The 22359-nt window shown below is 40.8% G+C and overlaps 1 protein-coding gene across 1 annotated transcript in view; it reads right to left on the reverse strand.

Annotated features, from left to right (window-relative positions):
* Window positions 1-22359, reverse strand: part of VGLL4 (vestigial like family member 4) — a 102597-nt gene that overhangs the window by 74854 nt on the left and 5384 nt on the right. The gene's annotated exons all lie outside the window — the stretch shown is intronic.

Genomic DNA, 22359 nt, shown 5'->3' on the forward strand with positions numbered 1-22359 from the left:
TGTATGTATGTATGTATCTCTCTCTCTCTCTCTCTCTCACACACACACACACACACACACACACACACACACGTTCCATTCAAATCAGACTTAAAAGAATGTGAGTTTCTTTTCCACTACAGGCATTACACAAGGCCAGCATAGCAAAATAGATAATTAGCAGTAACTGCTGCTGTGAATGGGCTCTTCTGTTCTTATCTTGCATAGATTTCAGCTCAGATTAGTAATACTACAGACCTACTACTATCTCTTGCATTTTATGGCCTTTTGGGTCCTTTGTTTACAATCTCTCTCTCTTTCTCTCTGTAACCACTATGTAACTGCCATCTGAACATTACACATTATCAGATACATAAAGTGGCGCCTAGTTCAGAAGAAAATTACGCCACAAGTCTTTGAGGTTCCAGAAAACTCTTCAGCCGCCCCTCTCGCCACTGTAACAAAGGAATTGTTATGGGAATTCTAGGACACATACAGACATCAATTTCCAGATATATATTTAATACAACACTGTCCCCTACAGGCAACTGGGAAAAACTGCAATTGCTTCCTTGGTTTTTGAGAACTAGTCTTTGTCCAGGAGCACTCTGTTAGATGTGTGGGTTTTGTGGGGAATATGTGGAACAGGATTAGGTCATGGCTTTTCCCTTTGTGGAGGGAAAGCACAACCCCACAATATCTGTGAGGATCCATGGAAACAGGCTTCAGTAGCATCAAGCCTCCGACAAGTCCCAGCTGCAGTCAGCCTCCGACAGGCGATTTTCCATGGGGAAAGTTGTGATACAGTATTGGGTAGGACATCCACATGTTGCCATGCCCACATGTACTGCAGTGGAAGCATTCAAACTGGCCACCACGCTGTCCAGAAAACTGGCATCCAATAGTGCTGCACCCAATCTAAGCTGGGAAGGCAACAAGAGAGATTCCCTTGACAAGCAAAACCAGTAATATCACAACCTATGAAGACATGAAAGCCAGGTAGTATGTCTATCCTGCCTGATCCAAAAGCAGGGGTCACAAACCCAACACCCACTAGTCCTGGGCAAGATATCGATACATCACCCAGGACCAGTTTGAGGACCAGAGTGTGATGGCGCCTTCACCCAGCAGTATATCGCAGGGGGCATTTACCTGTGTGTTATCTTCTCCGGCTTCCTCCCTCTCTGCACTGGGTGGTGGCGGTGGTGGAAGCGGCAGTGGTTTCATCCTGCCACCTCACAGGGCCGGGGCAGATGCTGCTTGTTCCTCCCTCCGCTTTTTAACATCATCATGTATCACTATACTGAGATGTTTGGCTGGAGATATATCACTATGCTGAGAAGCTGATATCGCCCAGCCCTAGCACCCACAGGTATCATGACACCTGCAAAAGCTTCACTGGCACCTTCAGGCACAGGCCTCAGACTCTGTACCTTCCTATTTTTATTTAAAAAGTTCATCTAGATGAGTCTTCTCTGTGTCCTAAATATATTTGAATATTCAGATTTGTATTGTTCTCTTTTTAAAATAGAAAAACTATCTTGTTTTTAAACGCACACATACAAAAGCTCACTGAGATTAAAAAAGAAAACTAGAGTCACATTTTGGGAACTTAAGCATGCTGACTAAGAGTCAGGAATCCTTGATGTGTGTGTCCATATGCAAATACGTATTTTGTTATACAGATATAGAGAAAAACACACTGATAAGGTCTTGGCTGTTAACAGATTTATGGCTAAGGTGACATTTGAAACAGGGACATCCTGACTCTTAGCCAATGCACTTCATGTCAACAGAACATGTAACTGAACTATTACCTATAAAAGTGTATATTTAAGAAATTGTAGTTATCTGAAGCAGAAAGGCAATGCCTATTACAGTAATTAGGTGTATTTTCATTAACTTTTTTCCTACTCTTATTAAGAAGTTTTGTTAAACACATTATGGGAGCAAGGAATTAGATCTTGCTCACAAACATTTAGATTAAGAAGATTAAGATAATACTTTTAAAAATAAGCTAACCCTCACAGAAGAGTAATTCTGCCTGCAGTGGCAAGTGCATGCAAAACTAAAAACCCTTTATCCTATAATATTCAAAAATTCAGCATAATAAGAGTGATGCTGACATCTACTAAATATAGCAAGCTTTGTTACATGCCTCTTAGTTGTTGTTTTTTGCAAGTACACTTTTCCCAAACCCAGTGGTATATTTCAAGATTGCCTCCTCTAGCCATGTATTTTTCTCCATTCAACTTCATTAGGAGACACTGCTTTTGCAAAATGAAGCCAGGGGATTGGTGCTGGTCCAAGGCATTTTGATGCCTGAAGCAGAGCCCAAACCTTTCCCCATGCTAGGGTCAGCAATTCAAAACAAAATATTGCAGCATTGCTTGGACACTGATTTCTATCTTCTGTAATAGCACCCCCCCACACAAACATATATTTTAAAACGGCATAGCATGTCAATCAAATTAATCAAAGGCCTGGTTAAAAAGGAATGTTTTTGCCTAAAGGTGTATAATGAAGGCGTCAGGCAAACTTCCCTGAGGAGAGCGTTCCACAAGTTATATCCAATGTGAGCCCTACTCACACTAGACCAAGTGAAATTAATGGGCCCAAGTTATTCCTGTCCATTAATTTCAATTGCTCTGTTCTGAGCAGGACTTGTATTACATACAACTCAAACACTCTGGCTAATGCTTCTACTCAGTTTGCCAGGATCAGCTTAGGCCAGGAAGGGGAGCTGCTAGCCAAGTGGCAACCAAAAGCATTAGAAAGGAGCACTGTGTGTTGGATTTATAGTCCATGCACTAGAAAGGAATTCAGGAATACCATGGATTCTCACCCCTCAGGTGTCTCACCAAAGAAAACCTGTATATAGAAGACTTATCTTGTACAGTAGTGATAGATTACTCCTCTCAAGGAACCAACATTGTTATGCAAGAATAGAATCCTACTTAGAAAATGGGTTAAAATTCATCCAGCATACCAGTATCACCTGCAACACCACCTACTTTGCAAAGGACAAAGTAAGGAAATATAATTAATGAAATACATAAATGATGAGAATTGCCTGAGGAATCAATTTCCTGGCTCACTTACTATCTTTTGCTCAATACCACACCCTCTCCATTTAAAACAGTTTAGTAATTCATGAGTCTTTTCATGCAGAACTTGTCTGACCTGCTGGAACTACAGTGCACTGGAAAGCCAAGAGACACTGAACGGTGTACCTCCTCTTTACAGTGATGTTCGTACATGCCTGTCTGTGCAGTCATAGGGAAAGCTATCGGGGTGAGCAGTCCCTCTCCTTTCCCTAGTATCATACAGATTCTATTTCACGAAATGAAAGACAGCTCGCACCTTTTCAAAACCTACATTGCCCTTCTTTGTTCTTCTCGTTCCAATGTTGTTGCATAGTGCCTCCACTATCTGCAGCTTTTGGTGCCACCCCTATCTAAAGCATCCACCTGGAAAGCAAAGCAAAGCTGGACTAACTCCATAAACTTTCAGAGGAAGTGTAGCATCTGAAATATGCCAGAATTTGAAAACAGGAAACATGGGGTAGAATTCAGGTAACAAACACGACTTTCCTGCTCCTTCCTATGCCCCCTGAAATATTTGGGGTATCAAGAGTACTCCCAGAACAGGGGTGGGGGGGATTATATCATCTGGCAAGCTGATATGCTTGCGCAGATGGAACGCTGGTAATAACAGCACACCTTTTAATTCCACCCATGGCTTTTAAAAATGCAGGTTGCCAAAGTCAAGAGGGGGCGGGCAAATACAAAGAAAAGCAGTAATGAAAGATTGGAGGTGAATTACTGATTTTGCGGCCTAAGGCACTTTGGCGGATATAGGTAGAGGCTGTACTGCAGCAACAGCACCCATAAGGAAGCTGAGTCAGAATTCCTCCTGGGGCTAACTAGAAGACAGAGACAGAAAGAAAACTGCTCTGACAAGTTTGTAGCAAATGTTAAACGAATGCACTGTCTTCACAAGTCAGCAGAGCAGAGACATTCTTGACTTCAATCTATGACCAGTCTATGTATTCTCTAACAAGGAGCTCAGAACACCATGGTTCCCCAATACCACACACCCTACTCAGTGTCGCGTAAGGAACTACAACTCTCTCCTTTAGAAGACTTTATGTGGATTGATTCTGTTGAAATCATGTTTTTACCGGAGTAACTACAGTGGTACCTCGGGCTAAGAACTTAATTCGTTCTGAAGGTCCGTTCTTCACCTGAAACTGTTCTTAACCTGAAGCACCACTTTAGCTAATGGGGCCTCCCGCTGCTGCCGTGCAGCTGCTGTGCGATTTCTGCTCTCATCCTGAAGCAAAGTTCTTAACCCGAGGTACTATTTCTGGGTTAGCGGAGTCTGTAACCTGAAGCGTATGTAACCTGAAGCGTATTTAACCCAAGGTACCACTGTAAATCGGGGACGCAGGTGGCGCTGTGGGTTAAAGCCTCAGCACCTAGGGCTTGCCGATCGAAAGGTCGGCGGTTCGAATCCCTGCGGCGGGGTGCGCTCCCGCTGCTCGGTCCCAGCGCCTGCCAACCTAGCAGTTCGAAAGCACCTCCGGGTGCAAGTAGATAAATAGGGACCGCTTACCAGCGGGAAGGTAAACGGCGTTTCCGTGTGCGGCTCTGGCTCTGGCCAGAGCAGCGATGTCACGCTGGCCACGTGACCCGGAAGTGTCTCCGGACAGCGCTGGCCCCTGGCCTCTTAAGTGAGATGGGCGCACAACCCCAGAGTCTGTCAAGACTGGCCCGTACGGGCAGGGGTACCTTTACCTTTACCTTTTACCACTGTAAATCAGAGCACAAATGAAAGTCCTACTTAACTGAAGAGTCCTGTTGGATCAGATCAAAGTCTCATCTAGTCCAGCATCCTTTTCTCACAATGGCCAACCAGGTACCCATGGGAAGCCCACAAGCAGGGCATGAGCACAACAGTACTCTTCCCATGTGTGATTCCCAGGAGCTGGTATTTAGAGGCATACCAGTGAGAGATTTAGGCAGCCATCAAATACGAATAAACCCATTGGGATTTATTCCTGAGCAGACATGTAGAGGATTAAACTATTAAGCCTCAACTGAAGCATCTATTTTGTATGTTGTGTGTATTTATCTGCATCATATAAAACCAGGCCCAGACTTCTGGAGGCCCTTGGTATGGTGCTGCCAACTCCCCTCCCCCCTCCCAAAATACACTCTCTCCCCCCTCCCCCGCAATGCAGTTGTGGAGTATTTTGTCCTCTCTTCTGCCACAGCAGCAGCACTGACCATATTCCCTTCCCCATAGGTGGACAGTTGTGCCAGTTTTGAATGGAGCCAAGCTTGGTTCATGTCCATGGATGTCACCTGCCGCCTTAACTTATCCAAAATGCAATGCCCCAAGCCTACAGATCTATGGCCCTGCTAGTTCCTAGGAACAGAGCCAAAGTCTCAACTGGTCACCCAGGGCAGATTTCTGGGTCATGCGTTATGCTAGGCAACACAGTCAGATCAGAAGGCCCTTCTGAGCCCCTCTGCCTCTGCTAGCATTAGGACTGTATAAAACTATGAACAGCAAGGCATTGACACTACTTTGGTTACAGTCCTTCTCCTGATGTAGCAAAAGAACTATGATGCCTTTACACAAGTTGTAAATGTGGCTATCTTCCATGCTGATCGTTACCATAAGGCAAGAACACTCGGCTGATAAAGGCCAGCCCCTTAACCTTTGCTTCATAATTGCCTCTCTGTTGTCCATATGTCAACTGAAGTAATTCAAAAAGGGAAGAGTAATTGCTACACAAATCTTTGTAAGCCTCTGTACTTTTGTCATGTTCATATGTGTGTTCATGAGTAGTAGTAGCAGCTCCTAATGCTCACTTTTTGCATAGTTTCCTCATGAGTAATCAAGGTGACTTCAGCATAGCGGGATACATGAATTACACTTCATATTACAGGGGTAATTGTTAGAAAAGCCATCTGCAACACATATGACTCTTACCATTAAAAGTTCAGAGTAGAAACTTTTGAGTCATGGAGAACAGAATTGAACAGAATCTCTGTATTTCAGCAAAGAGACCTTTGTGATGTTACGTTTTTACATTTTACTTCTCACCCTATTATTAAAATTCAAGTATGCTTTGAAAAAGAAAGCATTCAGACATCTCCCACATTTTAAGTTATCATTTTTTATTTTTTTTTACTATTTCCATTTCAAAACAAATGAGCCCAAACGTGTGTGCGCCTGCAGTGTTCAAGGGCAATTCTCCTGTCTTGCTTATTGATCTCAGTTCTCAACAAGTGTGGTCCTCTTGGATGGATGGAATTAGACTTATGTGTTGAACTAAAAATGGTAGTTTACAAAGCTACATGTATTTATACATAAGAATGTCACTTACAAACTGCAACATGAACAGTGAAACAGCAAGAAAAGTCACCTAGCTATTTGTTCAAACCCCACAGTTATGCAATACTTTAATTAGGATGAACCAAAATGTCGAACTAGGGGCAAACTTTTGAATACCTATTTGTTGCTTATTGCCATACCACTTTAACTAGTGATGTGTATGAACAGGAAGCATAGATGGTGTTTCAAGCAGAGGTGCCTAAACATGGTCACAATGCCTCTCCTTGGTGGAAGGGTCACAGTGTTGCATGTGAACATGGCCACTAAGTCAAACTATGACTTACCATGAACAAGTATGCATGATGGCACCCAGGAAGAAAACCACAGCTGCTTGAGACAAATCATGATTCTGCAATTGGACATCATGCTGAGTCAAGCTAAGGCTTATCTCTAGGTAGTGTAGCAGGAGAAGAGTGAAGTGGCAACAGTTTTCATCCTGGACAACAGTATGCTTGCATGTTGTCAGCGAGCTATAATATAGCTTAGTATTACATGTGAATCAGACCAATGCTTTATGCAGCCCAACAGTGTAAACAATAGGTTATGTGCCTGCCCATTAGGACATATCATTGTACATTTTTCACTATGAAAATTAACTTTAGGAGGCTGCAATTTTGAGCACAAAGTGGCAAGGGAGGGGGATCCAAACCCTCTCACTGCCCTCAGTTTCTCCATTTCAAATACCTCCTTCCAAATCCCATATCTCTATACCCCAAAACTTACTCATACGTCCATCTAATTAGCAGGCCATACCCTAAAAGAATCCAGTTCCTTATCTATGTTCTATGCCTTCTGTTGGATAGTGCATGTTCAAAAACAAAAATATATGCCGCTGTAGCTTATAGGGCATATGGAACCTTAGAAGGCATTGGTGATATGTATCATTAAGAATAGCCCAGAACATATTTGAGGGTGCAGAGATATTCAAATCTCAGTTCCTTATTTAAACTATATCTGTACCTTCCGATCAAAGAAGGAACTACAATCTTAAAATAAAGAACTGGGATGCAACTTCAGCTTAATGCTCTAGCACGGGCAGAGTGGCACCGGTGAGTGCCAAAGATTCTTCTATTTATTGCATCACACATTTTGTGAAGAATTTTTAAAGCATTTTGTAGAAATAACAGGCAGTTATAACACACAGTTAATAATAGGCATTATGTGGAAATAATAAGCAGTTAACAGATACATGTCTTCCGGGTGGCTTGAATTGCACCGATGTATCTTTCTTAAAAACCAGTTGGGTTGTAAATTAGTATTTCTCTTTTTACCCTAGATTCACAGTGATGGGTTAAAGTCCACCCCTCAGTACCAAATTCTGACATGACATCACAATGCAAAGCAGAAGGCACAGCTACTTTAACATTAAAATGAAAATATATACTATCTTCTTTTAGTCAGCGGTTCTTGGCACTTGTCTTCTTTCATTGCTCTAATACCCAGAAGTGAGCAGGAAAGTGCCTGAACCAAATGAATGAGGATAGGTAAGCTGCAGGAGGAAGATAGGGAAGATTCAGCACTCATCACTTCCCATACTCCACTTGATGATAAAGAGAATGGGTCAAGACACGCATGAGGGGAAAATATGTTGCTATCATCAACGCACCTATTTGCTATCTATTTAGCCTCAAGTTATGGGAGGTTCAAAACCAGTATGTTTTGAAGGGAACTGCGGAGGAACCACCCAAAAAGAGACTGATGCAGATTCATTTTGAGGTCACGGACTGAGGTGCATTCTGTGCACTTGTGGCTAGAGAAGAGGGAGATGGAGAGGTCTCCATTAAGAAATCATAACTGCAACTCATGAATATATATATTTTTTTAAAAAAAGACTTTTCACTTCTGCACAAGGGAAGAAAATCACCACCTCTCTTCCATTTGAAGATGGGCAGAGAAAGGTATTGAAGTGTGAATATATTTGCGAACGTTTGCTTGAATGTTATGCAAACATGAATGGTCTTGATTGCTATTAGGTTACTGGATAACAAATCCCCATTTGCTATATTGGCATTTATTCTTAAATAAACATAGGTGTGTGACTATTTTCACTTACACTTGTTGATTTTTAAACAGTGATTCATGATGGAAAGGAACAAAGCAAAGGGACTAATATGAGAGCATCGTATTTATATAAAATGAAAGGTGGTTCCAGACTTACTGGTTAAAGCTTATTTAAAATGACAAAAAATACACTGCTTACTCCGAAGGAGTGGGGAACTGGATCAGGCTGATGAGGTAGATCCAGATCTGGCCTATCCTTTGCTTTGCAGCCACAGCTCAAATGTAAATTCAGTGCTGGCTACAATCCCCACTTTAAGCAGCAGCTGGCTCTACTCTAGAGCTCTCAGGTAGAGCTGCTCCCAGTGGGGCTCCCAAATGCAAGTGTTTCCCCCCTGTATCCCTTTGGTGTTTGCTGCCCTGTGCTCCTTTGGGAGGCAGGGTAGGATAGAAATATAGTGTGCCATATTCCACTAGTGGAAGCCAGCACAATGATTCCCAGTAGATCAGTGGGACGTCCCCATCATTTGCTCCCCAAATCTGCAGGAGGGTCGGGAGAATTCCCCAGAACAACACACAAGGGAAGGAGAGGTAAGACTGTTCTACTGGGCAAGCAGAAAAGACAGAACAATCTCCTTAGCAAGATTGCTTATAAGCACAGAACTGGAAAGGAATATCACATAATGGAGACGGAATGTATGGCTAATTTCCCTAACCGAAAAGCTAACAAAGAGGGTACATGCCTTAAACAACACATCTGATTAAAAAAAAAAAAAGGTTTGGTACCCCTTCACATAATGCTGAAATGAACATCCTGATGAGTAGAACCACCGACCATGCCTATGGAATTATGACAAAATCTTATACATTATATTCTTTGTTTCATGAGGGAGGAGGATGGGAATGGGAAAAACTTCTTGTTTTGTTTATACAATGTTGAAAGCTAATAAAAATTATTGTTGTTATTATTAAAAATAATCTCCTTAGCGTTTTGCTGAATACAATTCTTTAAGAAACAAACAAAAAACTTTTGTCCATTTATTTCAGTGAGTCTACTGAAAGTAGAACTTAGTAGGTTTTAACCAAAGGAAAATAAAGCCAGTACTTTTTGCAATCATTTCCACTATAATGTACAAGAAGTGCATCAAACATTCAGAAGCTGTATATAACTTTTCTATTTTTATTGCTCCTAAAATCAAAGCAGAATGGACGTGAATTTTTAGCAGTGCAAACAGGCAAATGTATACATTTAGAAGCTGAGATCACAGTGTTCCTTTTGTTTGGAATAGTGCAAGCAACTATGTAATTTAATAAATAACATCAAATTCTGATCCAAACATCTTTTAATTGTAGTACATGACAAGAGGCAAGCAGGTCACTACAAATAAGCAACTGAGAAGAGATAGTGCTTAGTCTCTTTCTTTGTTGCAACAATTCATTAAAATCTAAATAGAGATCTGTAGGATGCACACTTATGACATTCATTCTTGTTCAGGCCTACAGAAATGGCTGGTTTAAAGACTGATTCTTTTGAAGCTATTTACTGATTTTATTATTTTTATGTCATCTGTTGTATACTACATTTTAATGCTTTGCATTACATTTGATGAAATGTTGCATACTACCCTGGGAACCTTCGGGTTCAGGGGTGGATTATACATAGTTACTATTATTAAAATAATGCTACTGATATTCATTTCTATTACCTAGTTTATTATTTAGAAAGAGTATATGCTTGTAATTTAGAAACAAATTCCCTTAAGTGTTACACAAACCCATTAAAAAAATTATCATCTGCATTTGATTTTCATCTTGAAGCAACATGCTGGCCATGCTTGGACCATCATACCTCAGTTTAATAAGCAGAGATATGAACAAACCCCCCGCACACAGCTGCTTTTGCTCCCACATTTGTACACACATTTATCCACAGCTCCCCATTTTATCCGCACTAGGAAATTATGGTTAATAGCTGTCAAACAAACCGGGATATCAAGCTATGGTTTAAAGTTGGCTGCCTGTCAGATCCTGGCTTGCTTGGAAGCCATTAACCATAGGTTCCTTCTACATCCACACTGGAAATTAAGGTCAACTCCAGCTTTCTGGGTCATTTCCCCACCTACATGAAAGAAGGAGCAAAGTTGCCTCTTCTGAGTGCAGATGGCTCATTTTCAGTTCAGGTCATGAAGCTGAAATATGATCAATCTGAATGCCGTCATTACGTCAGACTGAATCAACCAATAGGTTTATAGTGAAACAAGCTCAGGTCCATTTAAACGTGACAAACCCAAGGTCAGAGGGCAAGTTTCCATGGAGAATGCTTTCCTTAAAAATAATTTAACAATGGGAATTGTAGTCTGTAAAACAATGAACACGCACTCTTCTCATTTAAAACCCCAACAGATGCTACCCAAAAGTATCTAGAAGCTTAACATTACACCACTTTGCCTGAACCATTTATACACTATACTTGTATAATATCCTTTTAATTACTTGGCCAGGATCCAAAGGATTTTGTTAGACATGGCCAAGGAGTTAGGCTTCCCCAAGGGCATCTTGATTTCCTTTGAACGTGGCATTACAAAGTGTGTTTGAAATCCCCTTGTTTTCAAAAAGGCAATATGCCATGTAGCAAGAGGGGAGGGGGAATGTTTGATGAACACAAACCCAAATATCTTTTGGGCAGATGAAAATAGTACAGTTCATTGGATACTTGTCTTTCACTCTGTAAGGTAAACAGAAAGCACCTTTCAGTTTGGATAGTTCAACATATCTGGATAAAACTTGCCACCCTCATTTTTTGAAGTTCCAAATAAACACAGGAATTTTAACAGCTCTTGATGGGTCTTTTGGACTACACTTGGTGAGTAACAAATTGCAAGGAATAGTCAGGCTCTTCCCAGAAGTTAACAGCAATAAGCAGTGTACCCAATACCTTGAAGTCCTTTCCCCTTATTGGGATGTGAAGAGCTGCCACATTTACAGACACACTGATCCAAGCAAGATAACTGGATTTAAATTTTCTTTAAAATGCTTGGGATGACCTAATGTTGAAAATTATATCAATTCAAATTCAATTCAATTTCCCTGAAATGGGGCCAAAATGTTTAATGCCTACCATTTTGAAATACACACATTGGGTTTGAATGCATTTTAGGTTGTTCTATAAGGTGACTGATATATGCAGTCTTCTGCCTTTGGCTAAAAGGTTCAATTTGACAATCTTATGGTTTCTTCTAAAGCATTCTGGGTTCTAAGTAGTACAACTAGTATTAACAACACATATCACTTTGATGGTTTCCTTGTTGCTATATGTCAGGGGACTGCCATCAGAACCGGGGAGGAAGGCAGGGGGGCCGTTGGGATACAGAGAGCCTCCGAAACTCCTGAGGAGCAGTTCCTCTTCCAGCGGTGAGAAAAGCCACACCTCTAGTGGGGAAGAGAGGGAAAGGGCCAGCCAAGCAGAGAGAGACCTCGAGGATGCTGCTAAAAGCCCCAGCACCTCACCTCGCCAGGCTGGCCAGGAGGAACACACGGCACTTCCATCACCCAGCTTGCGCAGAGGGGTGAAACACAAATGGGGGAGGAGGGGACTTGGTGTGCCGAAGTTCTTATGTTGGGGGAGAAGCCGAAAGGGGCCACTTCTGGATTCTGCAAGTGACTGAGACGGACATGAACCTGGTAGATCTGTACTGTAAATAGTTTGTGCAATAAAACCTGTAAAAGACAGGTCAGAGTCCTGCCTGGTTACTCACGAGCAACCACCACCAGCATCTGACACTATAGAACAGGGATCTCCAGCAAGGTACACAATATTGTCCCCAAGCTGCTGGGATTAGGCTGAAAGAAACATTCTAATATAGTTCAAAAAGTGGGAGGTGCCATATCTTTAAAAGTGGTCACAAGATCAAAAATGTTGCCTATGGAACATGGTAGCAGCCCAGCTCAACAACAACAACCAAATCAAATAGAGAAGTGGACCACAAAGGCTAAAATCTGGCCTGTGAGAAAGCAACAGATGTGATCAAATGTCAACCTGTTTGCATTTAGGTCAGTAGAGCAGCTCATGATAATATGATATGTCGGTTATGGGGGGGGGGGGAGGTCTGTTGTCAAGTAATCCTACCAGATTAAAATATTTTAGTCTGATCTTCTGTTTGTGTGTAAATATCGCTTGATCAGTATTATTCTACAAAACCATAGCTTCGGCAGTGTTTATTTACTCATAAACAGTACAAATCTGGCCTGCATCCAATGCTAGTCCTACTCAAGAATTGACCCAATGAAGCTGAAGAACAGGACTAACTAAAATTCTTTCATTTCAATGGGTCTACTTTGAGTACTGAATATAACCCACACTTTACTAACAAAGTATTTTTTAAAAAAAAAACCAGAACATAAACCTACAGAGTGATATTCTTAAAGCAGTTTGGTGGTGACTTGTTTGAAAGACTGCCTTCACCAGTGCTTTTTTCAGAGGTACTCAAGGGTACATAGTACCAGCTCCTCTTTTCGTTGTTGTTAAAAAGTATGGCACTTACTGTAACAACTTCATGGGTACGCAGTGCCAGCACCTATTTTTCTAGGGGGGAAAGCACTGGCCTTCACCATAATAATAATAATAATAATAATAATAATAATAATAATTTATTATTTATACCCTGCCCATCTGGCTGGGTTTCCCCAGCAACTCTGTGCGGCTTCCACCGAAAATTAAAAACAATACAGCATCAGACATTAAAAACTTCCTTAAACAGGGCTGCCTTCAGATGTCTTCTAAATGTCATATAGTTGTTTATTGCCTTGACATCGGCTGGGAGGGTGTTCCACACGGCAGGCACCACTACCGAGAAGGCCCTCTGCCTGGTTCCCCATAACCTCACCTCGCAGCGAGGGAACCACCAGAAGGCCCTCGGCGCTAGACCCTCGGGCACATAAGAAAGGACTATTTCTGATGTTTCTATTTTGTTGGGGGGGGTACTGTAAGTCACTTTGAGAAGATATATGGTCCTAAAGTGGCACAGAAGTCATTTACACAAGCAAACAGCTCAATTGCCCCCCTGCAAATGCAGTAATCACTACATTATTTCTGATTGGGGGCCTTTTCTCTTTCAAACTTTTTAAAGACCCAAGTTAAAAAAATTAGGAACAGAAATGTTACTAATGTGCATACCGAATGAAAAAATATGTAAGTTCTGCCAATAAAAATGGACTGTCTAAGCTCAGTTGTTATTCAGACTTTCCAAACTTGGTGCCTTCCAAGTGTTTTGGACTACAACTCCCATCAGCACCAGCTGATGACGTAGCCAATGGTAGGTGATGGAAGTTGTTGTCCAAAACCTCTGGAGGGCCCATGCTGGGGAACCCTGCATCCCAGGGGCAATCAAGTCACTGCCACATCCTCCCATCCATCATCATCAGTGTGGTGTAGTGGTTAAGAGCGGTAGTCTCGTAATCTGGGGAACCGGGTTCGCGTCTCCGCTCCTCCACATGCAGCTGCTGGGTGACCTTGGGCTAGTCACACTTCTCTGAAGTCTCTCAGCCTCACTCACTTCACAGAGTGTTTGTTGTGGGGGAGGAGGGGAAAGGAGAATGTTAGCCGCTTTGAGACTCCTTGGGGTAGTGATAAAGTGGGATATCAAATCCAAACTCTCACTCTCTCTCTGTCTCTCTCTGTGTGTGCCTGAAGAGCTCTGTTGCCAGAAGGTACATGCTAGAACAAGCCTCATGTTTGCAAGATGGTTTGCTTAATGTCAGAATATGAACACTATTGGGAAATATTGGGGGCATTTCCTAGTTGCCACACATCAACTTGAAGATGGTTGTTTTTTAAAGGTTGTTGTACACATGTGAAAATTCTTGTATCAGATTTCTGGATCCCATCCATTTAAGTGCAACAGCACCTATACCTTATTTTTCTCATGGTCACATGCCTTCCTTGTTTTTGCACTGATGCTGCATTTCCAGCTGACAAGAGAAGGGTTAGTGGAGGAAAATGGTAAACACAGTGCAGAGAAATTCCATTCCACTTGCAACTTGAGCAGGATGCAGACTAATGCACAAACAAATAAAGGGAATTATGGAGGCTTATCTGATGTTAAAATCTCATTGTTGCTGTCAGACAACTCAGCTCATGCAAGCTCAAAATAGTACTGTAGTACTTCCTAGAACAAGGCAGCTCACAATTTCAAGAGCACAAAACTTCATAAACAGCCTTGGAAAAGTCAAGTAGGTTCACACTTCTACCTAGTGATGCATCTAGAGTCTGAGCACTGTTCCAGCACCAAAACAACAGCAGACACCACTGCCACAAGCATATCTCCACATAATGCAGCATGTAAGTGGATGGCTATACAGCCTACAATGGATTCTCCTTAATGGGATGTGGCTTTCTCATTTATAGAGATCTGATTAAGAATCTACTTGTTGCTGACAAATTAAGTATTGCTCTGTGCTAGAAACCCATGAAAGTTGTTTGTACAGTGGTACCTCGGGTTACATACGCTTCAGGTTACATATGCTTCAGGTTACAGACTCCTCTAACGCAGAAATAGTACCTTGGGTTAAGAACTTTGCTTCAGGATGAGAACAGAAATTGTGCAGCGGCAGCAGGAGGCCCCATTAGCTAAAGTGGTGCTTCAGGTTAAGAACAGTTTCAGGTTGAGAACAGACCTCCGGAACGAATTAAGTTCTTAACCAGAGGTACCACTGTAACTGACTTTTATGCTGAATGGATTTTTAAGATTAGTGTGGATTTTTTATCGTAGCATTGTATTATTTTTTGGTGCAATGCTTAGATAATTTATTTTATGAAGCTTCTTAATGAGCATGATAATAATGTAGCAGTCATGAGATCCTGAAATTATGTTCAAATGAATTTAGCAATTGCTGGTGGCCACAGTTTCCTCCTAGACAGAGGAACACAGAAGTACTATACCCAAACCAAATATACATAAAAATATCTATTTGCAATTTCTAAAACCCCTTTTTCATTAATGCATACTTATCTCATGACTATACAAATTCATTTGGTATAGTTTCTTTGAGATGGGAATAAGGTTAAGGCTAGGGTATAAACAATGTATATAACCCTTGCAAAACAGACTACAAGCCAAGGTCTATTTCAGGGTTTCCCAAACTTCCGTCTCCAGCTGCTGTTAGACTACAACTCCTATCATCCCTAGCTAGCAGGAGCAGTGGTCAGGGATGATAGGAATTGTAGTCCAAAAACAGCTAGAGACCTAAGTTTGGGAAACCCTGGTCTATATATTTAAACCAGGGATAGCTGGCTAACCTTCAACCTTCCAGGTCAGGAACAGGACTGATCTGGCTGCCCATCAGCTACCAGGTCAAGTCCAAGGTGCTGGTACAGACATACACAGTCCTAGGCACCTTGGGACCAAGTTACCTAAAATCCCTCATCTACCTAAACAAAGTTGTTTTCCATTTGCCTGCACAAACACTACATCTAAGATGAAGCTTCGTTAATCAACTTGAACTTTGCAGTGACATGTTTGCATTATGCTTTGTTTGTATTCCTGTTACAAAGGAACACCCTTTCATGATTACATCAGATACTGTATGGTGGCAGTTGGTTTAACAGCTCCTAGTTTAAACTATGATAAGGAAAACACTACATGAATCTTGGGCTGGGGTGTTTTTTAAGGGGGGGTTGTTGCTGTTAATTTTTTCTATCAAATTACTGGATCTTATGATTAATGTGGAAATTATTCAATTTGCTTGTGTGCTTTTTGATATTTTGTTTCTGACTACTTTTGTTATGTTTGTGGTTATATAATTTTTTAGATGTTGTAAGCCGCCTTGAGCATGGTTTTTAACTCTGGAAAGGCAGCATAAAAATAAAACGAACGAGCCTACCATGCAAATTTACTTAACAGACAGGTCAAGACAATAATGAAGTAAGAAAATGAACTGAACAGGACCTCTGCATTTGATCATGCTGAAGCTGTGCTAAGCAAGTGTTAACAATTTGGATCTATTTTAAGGTAGGTACTGCTTCTGAGGAATAAAATAAGATACTGGTTGCTAAATCAAATGACGGTTCTATTCTAAGCAGAGCTCTCTTCTAAATGTAGCAGCAACTATGTGGAAAGGGGGTCAACACTCATCTATTAATAAGGTTTTTTATTGTGCACTGGTATTATTGCCTTTGTTCTCAATCACAGATTTCAGATTTTTCGCTGCTGGAATAGGAAACACAAAATTAGAGATCGAATTTAATCACTACATTGCAGCAAAATCATTTCTACTACATTTTAGATGTTTAACTTTTTTTATAAAAAAAACTCACTGGAGGTCAACATACAAATTCAACATTTATTAGAAGTCAAATATAACGGCTTTGTTAAGTAATTCCACCATAACAGGTTTTACAGTTTGCATCTTGTGCAATGCAACGCCAACTGCTATGTGCTGTGCAGATGAAGCTACTTCAGCAACTATCAGGTGTTACAACAGAACTAATGCTTTGTTTTTAATTTCAGTATGTGGAAGAGGTTCAGTATTTGTATTTTAAATCCACTATATCCTAGAAGTTTGGAGTGAACAACTATACCCCAAAAGCATTTTAGGGGACAGGGGAAACCCTACTGGACTAGGTCAATGGTCCAGCTAGTCCAGCATCCTGCTCTCACAGTGGTTAATCAAATGCCTGTGGAAAACCCACAAGGAGGAACTGAGCACAAGAACCCTCTCTCTTCCTGTGGTTTACTGCAACTGGAACAGCTGGAACAGAAACAACAGAGTTGGGGGGGGAGGGAATGAGAATTCAACCGTAAGAGAATCTACCCAATATTCCTAATACTAAAACTCTTCCCAGCTACTCCTTGCAGCACTCTACTTTCAACTCATAAAGAAAATATATAGTTTTGGTTAGATTTTCAATAGTCAAGAAACATTTTTATTCCTAATGACTTGCAAAAGTACAAAAAAAAAAATTAAGAACACGCTTCCACATACACCTACCCCAAAAAAGAAGCCTAATGATGACTGAGCATGCTCAGCGGAGATTGAATGCTGACTGACTATTCAGAGGAGAATAGAAAACAACTAGGGAAGGAAAAATAGAACATGTATCCTCAGAGAGCACTCAATTCTGCAACATTTTGTTGCAGGTTTTACGAGTATTTAGTACAGTGGTACCTCCGGTTGCAGATGGGATCCATTCTGGAGCTCCAGTCGGATCCCAAGGTTTCTGCAACCGGAGGGACTACTTCAGCACACACACGTGCAGCGGTAAGAGTGCTTCTGCACATACGCACGCGGCAGAAACCCAGAAATATACTTCCAGGTTTGCCGCTTATGTATCCCAAAGTTTATGTAAGCAGCGGGATACGTAAGCGGAGGTACGACTGTATTATTATTGTTAAAACACACACACACACACACACACACACATATATATATATACTCCCAATAACTATTTTTTGTTGATTAGACAAAAGAATTTTTTCCACTATCCTAATTTACATCAAAAACAGTAAGCCAAAAAATTAACACTGTTGCCCAGAAGTTTCATTAAATTTGGTGAGTTACCTAAACTCTTATTCAGCTGTTAGTCTTTTACCAGAAACTGAGGGAAGTTGGCATGCTGAGAGTATGGCTTAATTTGGCTGAGACACACATTACAGAAACAGTTACATTTTCAAGTTGTTAAATAGACTGGAAAATGGGGCAATTGTCTGTTTTGCTGCCTTGCGCTTCTTTTTTTTAAGACATATAATGTAGCTTGGTGCTCATTAGCATAATCACCGAGTATAATTCCCCACTAAGGGAGAGAAATGGCTAAATATTTTTCACATTTGTTTTGAAATACAGTTGTAAAAGGTTCAATTGATGCTATAGATATTGCACTTTTCAAATAGTGAATGCTTATGTTATATCCTATCCACAGAAATTCAGCAACTTTTCCCAGTGTAATTCATGGGAAACAATGGCTTTATTTCCTTTTCTTTGCATTACACTGTTGGAATTCTGGTTAACAACACAATGTACTACTACTGGTGTGAAAATGCAACAATAAATAATAATCCATGTACCAATTTGGGTATAACAAACCTCAGCTCTATTCATCAAGGCAATCCTAGTATCAGCTACCTGGAAGTAAAACCCATTGAATTCAACAGGACATACTTCTGAGCAAATATGTTTAGGAACATGTTGTAAAACTGGAGCCTGAAGAACAGTCCTAGAAATTAATCTGCTTTGATGTGGCACAACTGCACTCTAAACTGTGAACTGTTTTAACATTCCTTGTGATAAAACATACACAACTGGATACAAAACAAGACTACACATGAGCATTTTTGCAGTTTGTAAAGAAGGGATTTTTAAAAAAACAAAACCCACTGGTCTCAACTTTCAGTCAGTCCAGCAATCTGGATTTCTTGTTATTAGCTCATACCTTCTCTGCTACACTCCCTTTATTATCTTAACAATAGCAAGATTGTTGCTGAGGTCCAGCTCCAAGGGCCTTCTGGCGGTTCCCTCACTGCGAGAGGCCAAGTTACAGGGAACCAGGCAGAGGGCCTTCTCGGTAGTGGCGCCCACCCTGTGGAATGCCCTCCCATCAGATGTCAAAGCGATAAACAACTACCTGACATTCAGAAGACATCTGAAGGCAGCCCTGTTCAGGGAAGTTTTTAATATGTGACATTTTAGTGTATTTTTCATCTTTGTTGGAAGCCGCCCAGAGTGGCTGGGGAAACCCAGCCAGATGGGCGGGGTACAAATAATAAATTATTATTATTATTATTATTATTATTATTATTATTATTATTATTAGATACTATTGTTGCTTTTTAATACATTATATGAATTCATGGGAAATAGAAGTTATTACATTAGGATGGCTTATGTGCTCTCTCCCATCAAGCTGCAGCAGTAATTGTTCAGCATCTACAAGCCAGATGTTCTGGTTCTATACACTAATATCTGTTTTCCTTTTCCTGAGGGTGTTCCTTTTACACCAGGCTTCCTCAACCTCGGCCCTCCAGATGTTTTGAGACTACAATTCCCATCATCCCTGACCGCTGGTCCTGCTAGCTAGGGATCATGGGTGTTGTAAGCCAAAAACATCTGGAGGGGCGAGGTTGAGAAAGCCTGTTTTATACAGTAATTCTACATTTTTATTTTTATTTTATATAAATTTTTATTAAGAGTTTTGTTTTTTTAAATACAATAGAAATAAAAAAACAGTATATGCAAATAACAAACAGAAAAGAAGAACAAACATAATATTTGGCATCGTGTAATAACCAACTTTTCTTCATTTTTGGACTTCCTCACATCTCCCGCTCCTGCATTCCATATTAATAAAACTTTAGCCAGCAATTTGTCACCTTGTTTCCATTCTTATTATACACATTTTCAATAGTTTGTCCCTAACTTTGAATATTTTATCTAAGTCTTAGATACCTAATTTTAACATAGTATTTATTCAAAATTTATTATTCTCATAGAATTCACTCATTCTCATAATCTTTTCAACTAACTTTATGGTGCCCTGTTGTTTTCGAATCTCTCATCCTTCTTAACATTCATATAGTTTACAGTGTCTTTGTAAATAGTCCTTAAATTTCTTCCAATCCTCCTCCACTGCTTCTTCTCCCAGGTCTCGGATTCTGCCCTACATTTGTTTCATATGGGGTACAAAGTATGGATATATGTTTTTCCCCCCAACTAAGGTCTCTACTCTTACATTCTTGCCCTGAAGAAAAATGCCTGCAGCCACAATGTCACATATAATGAGGAATCAGACAGATGCTAGCAATTTGGGCAGGGATTTAAATGAGGCATCATACACCATTAAACCCTTCCCAAACATTCGCAGATCAGTATTAATTATTTTGAAAGGAAAAAAGACATACACACTTTTGGGAGGGATTAAGAAATGTCCACATCTTTAAAGGAATGGGGAACAACACACAACAGAACAGTAAACATGCAAGCTAACAAATTAAGATTCTGTCATTAACCAAAAGAAATGTTGGCATGAACCCGCACACAATGCATGCTGGCATTAAATAAATCAGGGCCTCACAGTTTTAAAATCTGTGCTTTGACTTTGGTGATTTAATTGGGGGGGTTGTGGGGGGTGGAATTTATGTTGTCCTTCTTATTCATTGTTTTATGTCTTATCTGTATCCAAATTGTTTTCTTTCTTCTTCACTGCAAGTTGCACAGAGAGCCTTATGTTATGAGGCAGGAGTATAAATGATGATGATGATAATGATAATATAGAAATAATAAATATATAAATAGCCCAAACAGGCAGGGAGGGGCATGAAATGAAAGAGAGAAAACACAGTACTGGCAAACTACACATATGGTTTCTGAAATTAATAATAGAGACTATCCATGTTAAAAAAAAGATTGAATACAAGGCAAAGCCAAGCATGGAACAATTTCCAAAAAGGTTTGGAGAAATCAATAAACCGCTGTGTATATTCATAGATTTATTCAGTACTAATCCAAGCAGATGTAACAGGCAAACTGCCACCCTTCATTGTTTGATAACTATTTGTACAATACTCAGAACACAGTAGAAGCAAACGGACACAGGCCAACGTCAACAGCAATGTTTGCAATAATTTAAATGTGGAATTTTACACCTTCAGTACTTTCTTTCTCACCAACCCTTAAGGAAGCCTGTAATAATACAGTTTTTCAGGGTGAATGCCTCCTAGAACAAATGAAGATCTCCACACTAAGCAACTCACTGCCCACCAATGGGAAATGAGCCATTTTCCTGCTTGCTTTCAGTGACTCAACGCTTCACTCAAATTATGTAATACAGTGGTACCTCGGGTTAAGAACTTAATTTGTTCTAGAGGTCCGTTCTTAACCTGAAACTGTTCTTAACCTGAAGCACCACTTTAGCTAATGGGGCCTCCCGCTGCCGCTGCTCGATTTCCGTTCTCATCCTGAAGCAAAAGTTCTTAACCCGAGGTAATATTTCTGGGTTAGCGGAGTCTATAACCTGAAGCATCTGTAACCTGAAGCATATGTAACCCGAGGTACCACTGTAGTAAGCATTTGCTTCAATGTAAGATCACATATTTCGGGGATTTCCTTAGTAAACAAATTGGTTTAACACAAACGTACTCTGACCGATAGCTCATTAGGCAGAGCACAAGACTCTTAATCTCAGGGTTGTGGATTTAAGCCCCATGTTAGGGAAACCATACCTGCATGGCAGAGGGTTGGACTAGATGACCCTCAAGGTCCCTTCCAACTCTATGATTCTCTGAAACTTAATCTTAATCAATTATGGGCAGGCCAAGAAAGTCTTAATGTGGGATTGCAAGAGGAGGCCAACGCCTGCTGCTTCATCCAGACAATATAACCCATGTACTCTATTTCATTTGCACTGTATCTCCCCAATCTACATTTAGGAAAAGGAAATTTTCCCCTCTAGCTTTCAAGTCTTTTTTTAATCATTGAAATGTCCACAAAGGTTTCTGTCTTACACACAAGAAAGGCAACACAATGAGCAAAGTGAGAATCTATTTAGAAACCAACTAGGATATTTTGTTTCATTCACACCAAAACAATTTCTTTAACATCTTTCAATCTGTGCATTTTATACATGAACTAGTCATATAGAGGGATGTGGGTGGCGCTGTGGGTTAAACCACAGAGCCTACGGCTTGCCGATCAAAAGGTCAGAGGTTCAAATCCCCGCGACCAGGTGAGCTCCTGTTGCTCGGTCCCTGCTCCTGACAACCTAGCAGTTCGAAAGCACAAAGTGCAAGTAGATAAATAGGTACCGCCCCGGCGGGAAGGTAAACGGCATTTCTGTGTGCTGCTCTGGTTCACCAGAAGCGGCTTAGTCATGCTGGCCACATGACCCAGAAGCTGTACGCCGGCTCCCTTGGCCAGTAAAGCGAGGTGAGCGCCGCAACCCCAGAGTCGTCCACGACTGGACCTAACGTTCAGGGGTCCCTTTATCTT

The sequence above is a fragment of the Podarcis cretensis genome (assembly GCF_951804945.1).
Source record: "Podarcis cretensis genome assembly, chromosome: 2".
Classification (NCBI taxonomy): Eukaryota; Metazoa; Chordata; class Lepidosauria; order Squamata; family Lacertidae; genus Podarcis; species Podarcis cretensis.